This window comes from Dipodomys spectabilis, unplaced genomic scaffold (genome assembly GCF_019054845.1).
Source record: "Dipodomys spectabilis isolate Male_0828 unplaced genomic scaffold, ASM1905484v1 ptg000141l, whole genome shotgun sequence".
Classification (NCBI taxonomy): Eukaryota; Metazoa; Chordata; class Mammalia; order Rodentia; family Heteromyidae; genus Dipodomys; species Dipodomys spectabilis.
In genome coordinates, this window is record NW_024870818.1 from 931,209 (window position 1) to 944,827 (window position 13,619).

The 13,619-nt window shown below is 38.5% G+C and overlaps 1 long non-coding RNA gene across 1 annotated transcript in view; it reads right to left on the reverse strand.

Annotated features, from left to right (window-relative positions):
- Positions 1 to 2,652: 2,652 nt before the first annotated feature.
- Positions 2,653 to 13,619, reverse strand: part of LOC122117509 — a 40,674-nt gene continuing 29,707 nt past the window's right edge. Inside the window, exon 3 of the long non-coding RNA XR_006149178.1 lies at positions 2,653 to 2,771. This is a non-coding gene — a long non-coding RNA (uncharacterized LOC122117509). The remainder of the gene's footprint in view (positions 2,772 to 13,619) is intronic.

The following is a 13,619-nucleotide window of genomic DNA, read 5'->3' on the forward strand; positions in this document are numbered from 1 at the left end:
ACTTTGTGTTTTTGATTCACTTGGCCTGGAATAAAACATTTTGCCTTGGATGAAATAGAATACAAGGTGTGGGTATTTTTTTCCTCTTTCCATCATAGGAATAATATATACACTTCAATATTGACCATTTCATTATTTCAGCAAATAAATATCTGGGAGGGAAAAACAAAAATGAAGGTCTTGGGAATACACCAGGAATTCTGATTTGAGGGATTGGAACCCCTATGATGATGAGAGATTCTGGAAACGTGCTAAGAGGGAGATCAGTTGTGTTCCAGCTGGGTAGAGTGCCTGCAGACCTTGCACACAGGGTGGCACAGGGGTTCTACTGCAATAGGAAACGGGGGGGGGGGGGGAAGGGGAGGAAATCACTCCCTAAGTTCTCATTGGCTGAAACCCTAGCAGCATCTGATGGCATTATGGGCAGCTTGCAATTTAGCCTCAGCAGCAGGAAAATCTGCAGTTGATCAGCTCTGCCATAACTAGTAAATGTCACCATGGTAAATGTGGGTTTCAATGGAAGTTTTTACAGTGTCTAGTGATAATTCTGCCAGTTCTCCTCCCTTTCCTCCTCCATCCATAAAGAGAAAGTGCAACATATGGTATTTGCATGTTATCACAAAATATGAGATACTGGGTGAGATAAATTACGTGTGAAGGGGGTTTAGCCCATAATTTCTGGTAATTTCAAAAACATGAAAATGGCTTTTGAAGTAAGAGAGAGGGCCTCCCTCCTTAGGGGTAACTTCAAAACACATCACATGCTATATAAACACAAACGCATTTACCTTGCCCAGGCCTCCCTTTTTTTCTCCGCAGAATCCTGGCTAATTGTCAACGATGCCTGTGTTCTAACAAGAGGTTCCTTTTTCTCAGATCTGAATTATTTGAATTCAACCTCCTTCATAGTGGGGGAAAGGCGTGTGGAGGAGGTCTGGTGAGGGAAGGAAGTCACTGCATATTTATCATTGCCTTTTTTATTAAAGGACATCCGAAGATGGTTCATGATCCGTTGCTCTTCCCCAGTTCTCATCCACAATGCTTAAAAAGATGTTTCTCTTTGTCTCTCTGTCTCTGTCTCTCTCTGTGCCTCCCTCTTTCTCTGTGTCTCTGTGTCTCTGTCTCTGTGTCTCTGTCTCTCTGTCTCTGTCTCTCTCTCTCTCTCTCTCTGTTTTTTTTTCCTCTCTCGCAGTTTAATGCCAGTATTGCAACTTAAACTCAAAGCCTGGACACTATCATTTAGATACTTTACTATTCCACTTGAGCCACACATCCATTTCTTGATTTTGCTGATTAATTGGAGTCTCACAGACATTCCTCCTGAGTTGGCTTTGAATTGTGATCCTTAGATCTCAATCTCCAGAAGAGCTAATATTACAGCCATGAGCCATCAGTGGCAGGCAAAGATGCCTTTCTTGCCTCTAGGGATCACTTTTGGTTCTGTCTTTGCAGATGCTTGGAGAAGACAAAGATCAAACTTATAGACTCAGTATAAAAGGTTAGATGAAACTCTTAGAAAATGCCCTCATTTTGCTACTATTGGTCACTGAAAGCATGTCCAGAATGTGTGTATAGGAATATAAAAACTCTAGGGGAGAGGTATGCACTTTGATTATATGATAACAATGAAACATGAGAAAGTGGCCTTTGGAGGGTAATATTGTAGCAGAAGACCATGGAGGGGGCATTCTGCTCACCAACACCCTTCATTTAACATGAACATGAGTTACTGTGCACACTAGTTAGTTTGTAAGCTTTGCTTAGTATGCCCATTCTAATCCAGTGAATTGATTAATTACTCTGAGTACCCTGCCTAGGGCCTGAAATATTGATCTTCAATAACTTTCCCTGAACAAATAAAGAATTGAAATGGAATTAAGACTTTTCATCTCTTCTGAATAAGTGAGGATATAGTACAGATTTAGAATCTCTTTTTCATAGTTGCATTGGGAATCCAAGAACACTGGGTCCAATTATAACAATTAAATTGTTCATCAAGGGCCATTAGATGATGCATAGCTGCTGACCCAGCTTCTCAAGGGGTAGTGGTAGGAGAATCTGTATCCAAGACTGACCTGGGCAAAAATTCCAGACCTTGTACGGAAAACACTAAAATAACACTTTGGTAGGGCTCCAGGAGTAGAACACTTGCTTACCACTTGAGTTAGGTTGTGAGTTCAATCCCCTAGGTGACCCTATGTTCATTTTAAAAATGAAAATAAGTAAACCAAATACTCATCAAGTAATAGGAACAAACTGGTGGACTCCAGCTTATGCCTTTCCTGCTTGCTCAGCCTTGCTGCTCCGGATCATGGCTGGCTGCAAACTCTGGGATTGTTTTTCCTTCAGTACCAAAATCATCTTCTGTAAGGCAGTGGGATGGCAGAGGTTGGGTGGGAGGATGGCAGGGGCAAGGAGGAGCATAGTAATCACTAGCACCTGGACAGCCCCTTTTTAAAATACACTTAAAAATGATTATTGTTATTATAAAGGTGATGTACAAAGGGGTCACAGTCAGGTAAGTCAGATAAAGAGTGTATTTCATTTTGGACAATGTCTTCCCTTCCCTCACTCTCTCACCGTTTTTACCTCCCATCCCTGTCCATAAAGTGTAGAGACGCTTAGAAAACACTTTTAATTATCTCCTTTCGGTTCATCTGTATAACAATCTTGCTTGATAAATATGGTACTAACACTGCAATTGATATCATGATGGTCTTCTCATCATCCAAGCTCCTTTTCTTGGAGATCCATGTCCTTCTTGGCAGTTTCTGTATTTTGAGAGATAATATCATGTTAGACTTTGAATGCTCAAATTCACCAATGACTAAACCAAAATCGAAATTCTTTCACCTGGTCACAGCCTCAAGGTCAGATATAGGTACAGCTGGGATGGAAAAGCTGTAAGGAGCACCTCACATCTCACATTGTTCTATCTCTCATTGGTATTGTTGTTATTTTGTTTTGTTTTTGTGTCAGGACCAGGGCTCAGACTCAGGACTTTGAGCTTCCACTTGGCTTTCTTGCTTACAGGAGACATACTTCCACTTGAGCCATACCTCAGTGCTGGCTTTTTGCCAGTTAATGGGAGATAAGATTCTTACAAATGTTTCTGCCAAGAATAGCATTATATCACAATCCTTAGGTCTCAGCCTCCTGAGTAGCTAAGATTACAGGCATGAGTCACTGGTGCCTGAAACTTCTCACTCTTTTGGGAAACCTTCTAGAGGTGTTTTGTGGACAATTTTTAGAGGCAGGAATATGTATATCTAATAAGTGGTCATCTAAAGACAAAGAGACACCAGCCTGGGGATAAAGTGAATACCAGAAATGAAGAAAAGAAGGAGAGAAGGAAGGTGATTGATCCTTGGTAACATTGTATTATTAAACCATAAAAGCAAACCAATGCTAAGGCCTGCCTGATTGTCCCTTCTACTTATGTAAACCAATAAGTCCCTTTATGGTTTAAGTCTTTATAGTTAAGCCTCAATCAGATTTTTATGTAACATGCAATTGAAGGCATTTTATGAGTCAAATTAGGCAACAATGTGGATATATAGCTTATTATGCTTAGAGGAGATAGGCCAGGCACTATGCTAAGTGCTTTATACACTTACTCCTGTTAATCATAATAGCAGCCTAGCAAAACAGATACTACTGTATACATCTGGTAGATGAGAAAACAGCTTCAGAAATTGTAGTAACTGTTCATTTTATACAGCTAGTCTCCAAGGGAGGGGAAATTGCACAGTTACAAAACCCTTACTGAAAATAACTTACTTCCTCCAGTCATACTTATATGAATGTGCTTATTCTGTTCAGAATTGTGCTAGTCTACATTGGGAAGGATGAGGTATGTCTCTAGAGCCCACCCTGTCAGAAGCCTTCTACAAAGATACACAGAGCCCTCCACCTTTCCACTCCATGTTCTAACCTCCTGTCATCCCACACTTAGTGGATCTGTATCTGGCTCTTTTACTGGTAGAGAGCCATGTTAATTACATTATTTGGAGTTATTGTTGTTGTTGTTGTTATTATTATTATTATTATTATTGTCTTAGCAAGTCAAAATTTACTTCTGCAGAAGGGTGTGCCATCAGCCAAAACTCTGGCAAGCAAGCCAAATTAAATTATTAACAGATACATTTTTCTGATATGCTTTTCCAGAAAGGATACTTATGTTTTACCCAAAACTTTTGAAGTCTTTATTCAAAGGACAGATTCATGGAATAAAGTCTGGGTATCAGTCACACTGGGAGATGGCTGCATGTAAAGTTGAAATTGTTCTTTCTTACACTTGTTCTTGCTTACATTTACTACTAGGATGATTGTAAGGACAGCAAACTCACTTTTTTATTAAATCAAAATTTAATTAATAAATTCAAAGTCTGGCAAAAATCAGAAGAAAATAGCTAATCCAAAGAGATAGCTGGGGGGTGGGGTGGGATACAGGGTAGGGGGAGATGGGAAGGGATAGGAAGGGGAAACAAAGGAGGAGGCAACAATGCTTGACAAGAAATGTACTCATTACCTTGCCCATGTAATTGTAACCCCTCTGTATGGTATTTTCACAATAAAAACAAATAAATAAATAAGCATAAGTTAAAGGAGATGATAAAAAAAGAATGAATGAGAATTATATTTCTCTCAGCAAAATATCACACTAATTAACCCTTCTTTGAGCATGAATGTGCCATATGTGCATATATACACTTACAGGTACATATAAACATATATATATATCATAATCTATAATTTAATCATTTTTCTGATTTAGCTGATTAATGTACAGGCAAACCTAAGATTAGTCATTTCTCCAATTCTTTGCTTTTATCCCTTAAAGCTTAAACACACTTAGATCAAGTCTTTCCATATAACACTATTGTTTTTATTGTGCTTTGTTTATATAAATGGAAGGAGGGAGGAAAGAAGGAATAATGGGAGGAAGAAGGGAGAAAAGAAGAAAAATGGAAGAGTGAGATGAAGGGAGGGGAAAATAGAGAGAGGGAAAAGCAAAAAGGGAAAAATTATCTAGTTACCATTAAAAATCAATTGTTTAAATATGCTTTAAGAATAAATGTGAAAGTTTCAATTACATTTATTAACTTTATTTTCCTACTATAATTTATACTACAGTTTTATTGTGTTGATTGCTAAGAAGAAATAAAAGGACTTCACCAATAATTAATTAATTGTGCAATTAAAATTACACACCTGAATCTTCTGTGAATGTTTAAATAAATCATTTTGAAAGATTTAGTATGTGGTTGTTTTTCCAGATGTTCCAAAAGCAAACAAATGTGTTAATGAGCTTTAATAAGAGTTTAGGATTTGAACTATATTTAAGTCTCTCCCTTATAATTTTAGCTTTTATTTCCAATTCCAAATTCCTTAGGTAATAAAAGGCCAAAGCTTAGCTTAACACCAATAGCTGACATTTGAAGAGATGTTAAATACATGTTGTATGAATCAATAATTAAACTTATAATACAAATAAACTATGTGGTTTCTTTTATATTTTTAACATTTTATTATCTCCATCAATTTCTTTTTTTTCTTTTTTTTTTATTGTGAAAATACCCTACAGAGGGGTTACAATTACATGAGCAAGGTAATGAGTACATTTCTTATCAAGCATTGTTGCCTCCTCCTTTGTTTCCCCTTCCCACCTCCCCCCACACCTTGCCATCCCTGCCCCCCCCCCACCAAAGTTGAAGAGTTCATTTTCAACATAACGTCTTGTACATCTCATTGTTGCAATGGGTCCACCTGTATCCCTATTTACACAATTTGTTTTTTCCCTTCCCCTCCACAAATTATACCAACATCAAATGCAATGAAAACAAGGGTTATACCATGAGGGAGGGACATACAAAGCAACAAAGAAATCGTCTTATAAATATGTTAGATACAATAGCAAGAAAGAAAATCATTTGAGTCCTTATCTTGGGGTTCATTTCACCTAACATCAACTTATCTGACCGTTTCTGCTTGTCTCAGACTTATACTAGTTATTTGCATGAATGAGGGAAAATCTATTAAAATAAAAATTAGAAGAGAATCAACCTACGGAAATAATAATGAACACGGAAATAATACCCAGAAACAACTTTTGACATATCTAGGAATCTGTGGTGAAATACCATTTATTAATTCTCATTTGTGTCTAAGAAAACAGTGAGCAATTACTTGGGTCTTCACAGCAAGTTGTTAAAGTAAGTGTAAAAGTATTGAGATCTAAAATCAGGCATGCTCTTGTCACTCTACACAACACTTTCTCCAAGGAAGTGAGGATTTTGATAAGTCAAAAAAAAAGTATATCTTAAGGGAAAAAAATGTGAAGGAAGACTAACAGGGAAGATTCTCAAAGACAAGTGTTTGTGGGAAGTTATTAGATGAGCCTATAGAAACCTAGTGAATGTGAGGAAACATGAGAAAGATGAAAAGCTGCCAAGCTTTAAAACAAATGATTTATTTTCTGGAAATCATTCCACTTAAAAAAATAATAAACAAAAGGATTTGATGGTATGATGAAGGGAAGATTCAGAAAGGTTGACCCCATCATGATACCTGCTTCGAGGATTCGGAAGAGCCTGGAAGTGCTGTGGGATTGAAGATGTTCCAAGTCAAGGGGGCTGGGGTAAGAGGGAGTCCATGGTGTGGCTGACTTACAGCAGTGCTGCCAGAGCCATTTCCTTTCAATAGCATTTCATTACCAGGAGGACTAATGGGGTGGGGGGCAGAGATAGGGGAGGGAGAGCACCCATTCTCAGTAAGAAAAATAAGCTAGACATTCTTAAATGTACTAGCTAGACATTCTTAAATCAAAAGTACAACACCAAAAGAAGTAGAGGGTTAATGGACTAATTACCTACCATGCAAACTTTGGAGAACTTCCTCTTTTTTAAAAATATTTTTTATTACCTTTAAGTAGTTGTACAAAGGAGTTGCCATTGACAAAGCAGTTTATGAATGCGATGCGTTGCATCTTTAACAATGTCACCCTTTTTATCATTCTCCCCTCTCCTTCCCAACCCAAGAGCTTTCTTTCTAAAAAGTCACAGATCCAAAATCTAAGTTCGGACTTAAACATTTGGAAAACCCTGGATGTCATGAATCCTACAAAATCCTTCAAAATCACAAAGAAGCAACTGGAAAATCCAACAAGAAGAGCTAGGCAGGAAAACAAGTGCATCTAAAATATGGTTGTTAAAGTATTTCCAAATATTCTTACAGTTGTGCTACCATCCATATCCATACCTACAGATACAATTATTGCTATTTTTAAAATGTTGAAATCAAAGGGTCTGAGCTGACCAAAAATCATCAAGAATTCATAGGCAAAAAAAGTCACAAAAGCCTCTTCTATATCTCCTGATTCTTACATTTGGGCTGGTAGCCAATAGCAAGTTCTGCCTGTCCTCAGTAGGAACAGAATAGAGACAAGAGAGAAGAGACAGAGACCCCATTCATGGGGTGTTCCCAGATAACAAGAACACTAACAAGTGAGTTGCACAGTCCTGGAATTCTAGTTTCGTTTCCAATGCATCTGTCAATTTTTCAGTGCAGAGAAACTTAAAAGTCTTTTCACTTAAATGACCCATCCACTGGTATCGATGAACTTCATCATCTTATAGTCAACATATAATTATCTACAAATAGTCCTTCTGCTCTAGTAGTGTCCAGTTTACACTTTGGTTTATAGGCAACACATTTCAAATGCTACTGTTTTTTAAGCCAAGTTATTACTGAATCGACTGTAAGTTTCAACATTGATTGTCACAGAAATAATCTTATTTTTTTGAATGATCAACTACTCATACAATGAGGACTAGGAATAGCTGGTAGACTTTCAGAGACAGGTTTATGAATAGGTATGGAATCATCTTTTTAAAATTCATCTTAGAATAATGAAACAGCAACAGAGAAGACTTGGAATTCTTTGAGAACACAAGAATAAAGAGAACCAGATAACTGTAGAGATTTTGTTACTATGTATAGCCAAGAGATTGCTGCTGAGGAGCAAAGTAATTATTTACAGTAAAGACGAGGAGGGGAAGATCTAAGGCATTTGGCAGGCATTGATAACAATTATTTGAGGAACCAGGGGAGAGAGGATAAAAAGCTCTGGAACATTTAAAGGGAATTATAGAGGATTTTGTCAGACTCAAAGGGAGAGAAAACTCCGTAGTTGGAGACGTAGTGGAGAATCTATGAAGCGGTTACCTCCGGCAGAGCCCAACAGCCTTGCTGGGGAGCCCATGGCAATTGGGCCCTGCCCCCTCTATGAAAACCAGGAGGGCTCATTGGCGACGTGACTTACTTGGCATTGCAGTGTACATGTTGCTAAGAGATAGTCTCAAATGTGGAGCAAATGTGAAAAGGAGCCAGGCCATTACGTGAGTTAGGAGAATTGAATGCAGGCAGATCTCTGAGGAAAATCCAAATGACTTGAGGTGAAGAACAAGAGAAAACAAAGACAGACACTCAACTGGGTCTCATCTAAAATCAGAGTGGGCTTCGCTAGCAGAGAGCCTGTGCATGCAGTTGGAGAGACCCCCCATCAGCTCAGAAGGGCACAAGACATACTTTAATGCTCTGTTGGGGCTATCATGAAACCCTAAAGAATTTTTGAGCATAAGACTCATATTTTAATTTTGCATTAGGCACCACAAATCATGGAAGCAGCCCTGTTCTAGTGGCAATGCACTCAAGCAGCATCTGGGTCCTGGTGACAATGGCCAACAATGAGGCCTGAAGGCAAATAAATATGCAGGTCATAGAAGTTAATCATTGTAGGGGCAAAGTGAGAAATTCAAAGAGATGACATTATTTTTGTCTTCTTGGTAATGGCTTAAAGATATATTTTTTATTCTTTTTTTTTTCTTCATCAGCACTCTATTTTTTTGTAAGTTATTTGGAAGGTATGTTGACCTGGTACAGTTTAAGAGACAGAATTAACTCATACCTATAATCCCAGCTACTAGGGAGGCCAAGATCTGAGGTCATGATTCAAAACCAGCCTAGGTAGAAAAATCCATGAGACTCTTATCTTTAATTAACAACAGCAAAGTAGAAGTAGAGCTGTGACTCCAGTGGTAAAATGCTAGCCTTTAGAGAACACAACACTCAGGCTCTGAGTTCAAACCCCAGTACTGCCACACACACACACACACACACACACACACACACACACACACACACACACACACACACAAGGGGCTGTGCAAAGGAAGGAAAGAGGCAGTTAACTGAGTTTGAGGAACTGAATGAATGCGGATCTCTGAGACTAATATAAATAATTTGGGCTAAAGAACAAGAGAAGGCAATGGGTGTTTGGGTGTTTCCCTTTCTTCAAGCCAACAAGAGGAAAACAGACCAAACCCAACAACCCATCCCAATTCAGCTGGAGGGAAATTATTGTTAGAGCTATAGTACTGCTACAGTTATGGTTTTAGAATGAACCAAAAGAATCCATTGAATTGCAGAAAAACAGCACTGAACTTATTGGCTACAAAGCCAGGTGAATGTTTCATGTGGTAGAAAGTATTTGAGAAGCTGGTTAGAGACACAGAGGGATAAATCATTCCTGGATTGCTTTCATGCACAGCCTTTCTTCAACAACTTGCCAGCAGCAGCTTCACAAAAGAGCATGTGCTTCTGTAGCACAGAAGGTCCATATAAATATATTATGTTTCAATAAATAAGTAATATAATTAAGAATAATCTTTTCCATATCCCAAGTTCAGCACTGAAATTAAACAAGCCCGCACATATTCCAGAGACAATAACTAAAGGGGAGGGGGGTAGGGAAACAGATGAAAACAATATAAAGACATACAAAACTGCTATTAGCTTGGGATAGATAAAAGAATTTCAAAATTATAGCTCTTGGTAATGTTTAAGTTGAGACTCTAGTAATCTGGGTGCAATTGTTCTTGGGGGCGTTTGTTCTTTGTACAAGAAAATAGATTAAGAAAAATAAAGTCGAGTTGCTAAGCTCACCACCAGAAAACAAACCTTCAGAGGAAGGCTTAAACCCTTTGAAATGATGCATGAAACCTATCAAATCACTGGGCTGGGAGTTAAGACACCCAGCAGAGACCTTCCTGTCCTGCTGTAGACCTGGAAGTGAATGCAGAAATAATTTGCTTTTGCTTGGTAAATGCTATTTGCTCACAGGAGAGGCTTTTCACGGACAACAGTAAGGAAGAAGAAGCAAAAGAGGTCTGTGTTGTAGACTTCACCACTGCTCACCACCATCCCTAGAATGGCCCTTTATTTGGCTGGAGTGAGCACAAAGAGATGTACTTAAGATTGTCAGCTCATTAGCATAGACCTGGGCTTTGAGAACAGGCCTTTCCTAACCCAGGCCCTTCCTCCCTGATAGGAGGAGCCAGAAATGTATGAGTGCATCCTGCTGGGAGAAGCAGAGCTAGGCTATTTTTCCCTCACTTAGATACTCTGAAGTAATATTGTACCAAAACCCAGGCCCAGTCATTTTTGCTCCATAAACATTACAGCTGCTTGGTGAAGATTACCCAGACCCTTCAAACTGATGGGAGCTACTTCTTAGAAACTACATTTTCCCTTGTTCCTAGATTATCATGATCAATTCTGAACATCACAGAAAGAGAGAGAGAGAGACAGGCAGACAGACAGACAGACAGACAGACAGACAGACAGACAGACAGAGAGAAAAAGCATATAGTCACAATTTAAATGTTCAGAATCTTCTTTAACTGAGGAGATACTTCATGGAAATGTGCATACCATCTTATTTGGGGAATGTCAGACTCATCTATCTGAATTTGGGAAGAGCTGAAATGCTTGTAAGCTACTGTGGGTCACAGCCCCCTGAAGACTTGTGAAATACAGTGTTGGCCTCCATCTCCAGAATTTCTCATTAAGCAAGTTGCATTGCTGAAGTTTGAATTTTTCAAGGACTTCTGATGCTGCAAGTCTGAGAGTCCTCACATTGATAGCCTGAGCTTTAGCTCTGTGCAAGGGTGTCTAGGTTCCAGTGTGCACCGCCTTGGCGGTGCTCCAAAGCTGAATGATTCTCCCAGAGATGACATCTGTCACCTCAATGCTCAGCTAGAGTTGTCTTCAACATTAATACCCAGAACAAGGCTTGTTAATACCCTCTGCCTCTGCCTTCCTCTGATTCCTTCTGCTCAAGCTCTTGTTCTCTGTCCTGCAAGATGATCTGAACAGGGGAATGGTGTCAGGCTCCAAAAGGATTCCCCTGTTCCCCGTAGAATGCAAAGTTAAGCAGGTGAGCTTGACATGATGGCTCTGTGGATGTTGACAGATAGCTCAAGGAGGAAGGGAAACACACGTAACTATACTTGAAGGAAAAAGGATAGATTTGGCTTGAAATTTCTAGATTAGCTAAGCATGTACTCTCCAATCTCAGTCTCCAGCCCATGTTACTTTACCAGACAGGGGTACTGTTTTTTCACTGAAAGAGACAAAAATAAAGACAAAATCATCTTTAGAAATGATAAAGCTGGTGATCGTTAACATTTAAAAAGGTAATACATACACATCCCAATAACTGTTTTATACTTTGGGTTGGATTTAACAGACAGATTTCTCCTAATTATGTTTCTTATGAAAATATGATAATTGATTTCAGAGAAATGTTATTTACAAATTAGGTTATTTTCTCATTTGTATTTTAATTTTTTGCTTAGTTCTGGTCAAAATTTCTATGAGCTCTGTACTTTATAATTAAATAACCAAATAATAATGAGACATTACCAATATAGTGGTCATGAAAAATTAATTACTTTAAAAGAAAAGCGCAATATGTAGGGACAAAGCAAGATGAAGAAAAGAAAAGAAATACATTCTAATTTAATGTTGAAATCTGGCTCCTAATTTGCTTTTATTACATTTCCAGCTGAATTTCAGAATTTTCCTAGACACTATTTGAAAAGCAATGCACTGATTGATAGATATGAAAGAGCTTCATAAAAATCAAAATATGAAGAATACCATTATAATTCCTTAACCAAATCATAATATGGTATTACTATCCTTGAAAGAATTTGATCTGACTCTAACAGCTATCTAAATGAGGCTTCTCATTTCTTCTATAGTACCACTGAGAAGGGTCTTTGGACTCTCTTTAGACCACTTCCAGTGTTAACAGCATCTCTAGAGAGTAAGCATAGATCTGCACAGCAAATATACAGTGATACACCCTATCCCATGTCCTGTGGGACCCTATTAGAAATGTGAACACAGTTTCCATGGTTATCATCCAGATCCTCAGTTGTAGTTCAACACATCCAGTTGTATTAGTTAATCAAGGTTCTGCAAAAAAAAAAAAAAAAAAAAAACAGAAACAATAGGAGATGCATGTATGTGTGTGTATATGCATATCTATAAATGTATGCCCATTTAAAGAAAGATTGGTTTTAAGGAATTGGTTCTTACAATTTGGGGGACTGATAAGTCTGAAATTTGTAAGGCAGGCCTGCAGGCTTGAAATGCAAGTGAGAGTTGATGTGGCAATCTTGAGAAGTATTTCTTCTAGAAATCTTAAATGTGTGCTCTAAGGGCCTTCACTGGATTGGATGTGCCCCCACTCATATTATGAAAGATGGTCTGCTACTGATGTAAATGGTAACTGTGTCTGAGAAATACTTTCACAGCAACATCCCAGTCAGTGTTTGACTAAACAACTGGGCATCATGGCTTAACTTACCCTACGCATAAACATAACCATCACACTTGTCCTTCCACTCCTGTTCCCGCTGGTATGTCAGTCAGCAGCCTGGCTAGGAACTCCGTGTGTCTTCAAAAAGGTGTGTTGTGAGTGGTGCTTGTGGTCTCTCCTTGACTCCTCACTCCCCATAGGAGGGAGAATGACAGAACAGACTGTTCAATCTAGTAGATATCGCTGATGGCCAAATCGTTGCAGGCCTCCAGAACCTTGGCTTGGGAGCTGCCTGTGGAGTTCAATGATCTCCTTGCCTACGACAAGCTTACCAGACAGGCCTGGTCCCTTGCAAGTGGACCTACTATTCTGATGGTTATATTTAATGCTGAGATTATGAGTACAGGATGGGCATGTGTGTTTAACCACGAGTTTGTTCTGTAAAAATTAATGTTTGGAATTCTATTTGGCTGCTTTTTGTAGTCCTCTGTTGGTTTGGGACTCTTGAGAAGATAAAAATGTAGCTGATTGTCCTACACAAACCCTCATTGGCAGATCCTCAGAATATGCTTTGATTTCTCCAGTTCTATCATAAAAACATGAATCCTCAAAATGACCCAATCTTAACTTATGACATAATAGTGCAAAGAAAAGAAAGGAGGCTCTTCCTTTAACCCATGGTCTTCGGAGCCAGTAGTGACTCCAAACTCTGCATCCTTGAGCTTGTCATCTAATCTACCTTAGTTTAAGTCCTGCCATTCATAAAATAGGGCAAATACAACCTGTTGCACAGAGTCATCATCAGAATTAAATCATAAGGTTATTTAAATTTAAAGCTCTTAATAACATTACCCAATAGATAATTATCTTTATATGTCCCCCTACTCTGCATTCATTTGTAGCCCTAAAAGCAGAATTGAATGCCTCATCAATTCCAAAGTTGTATCAT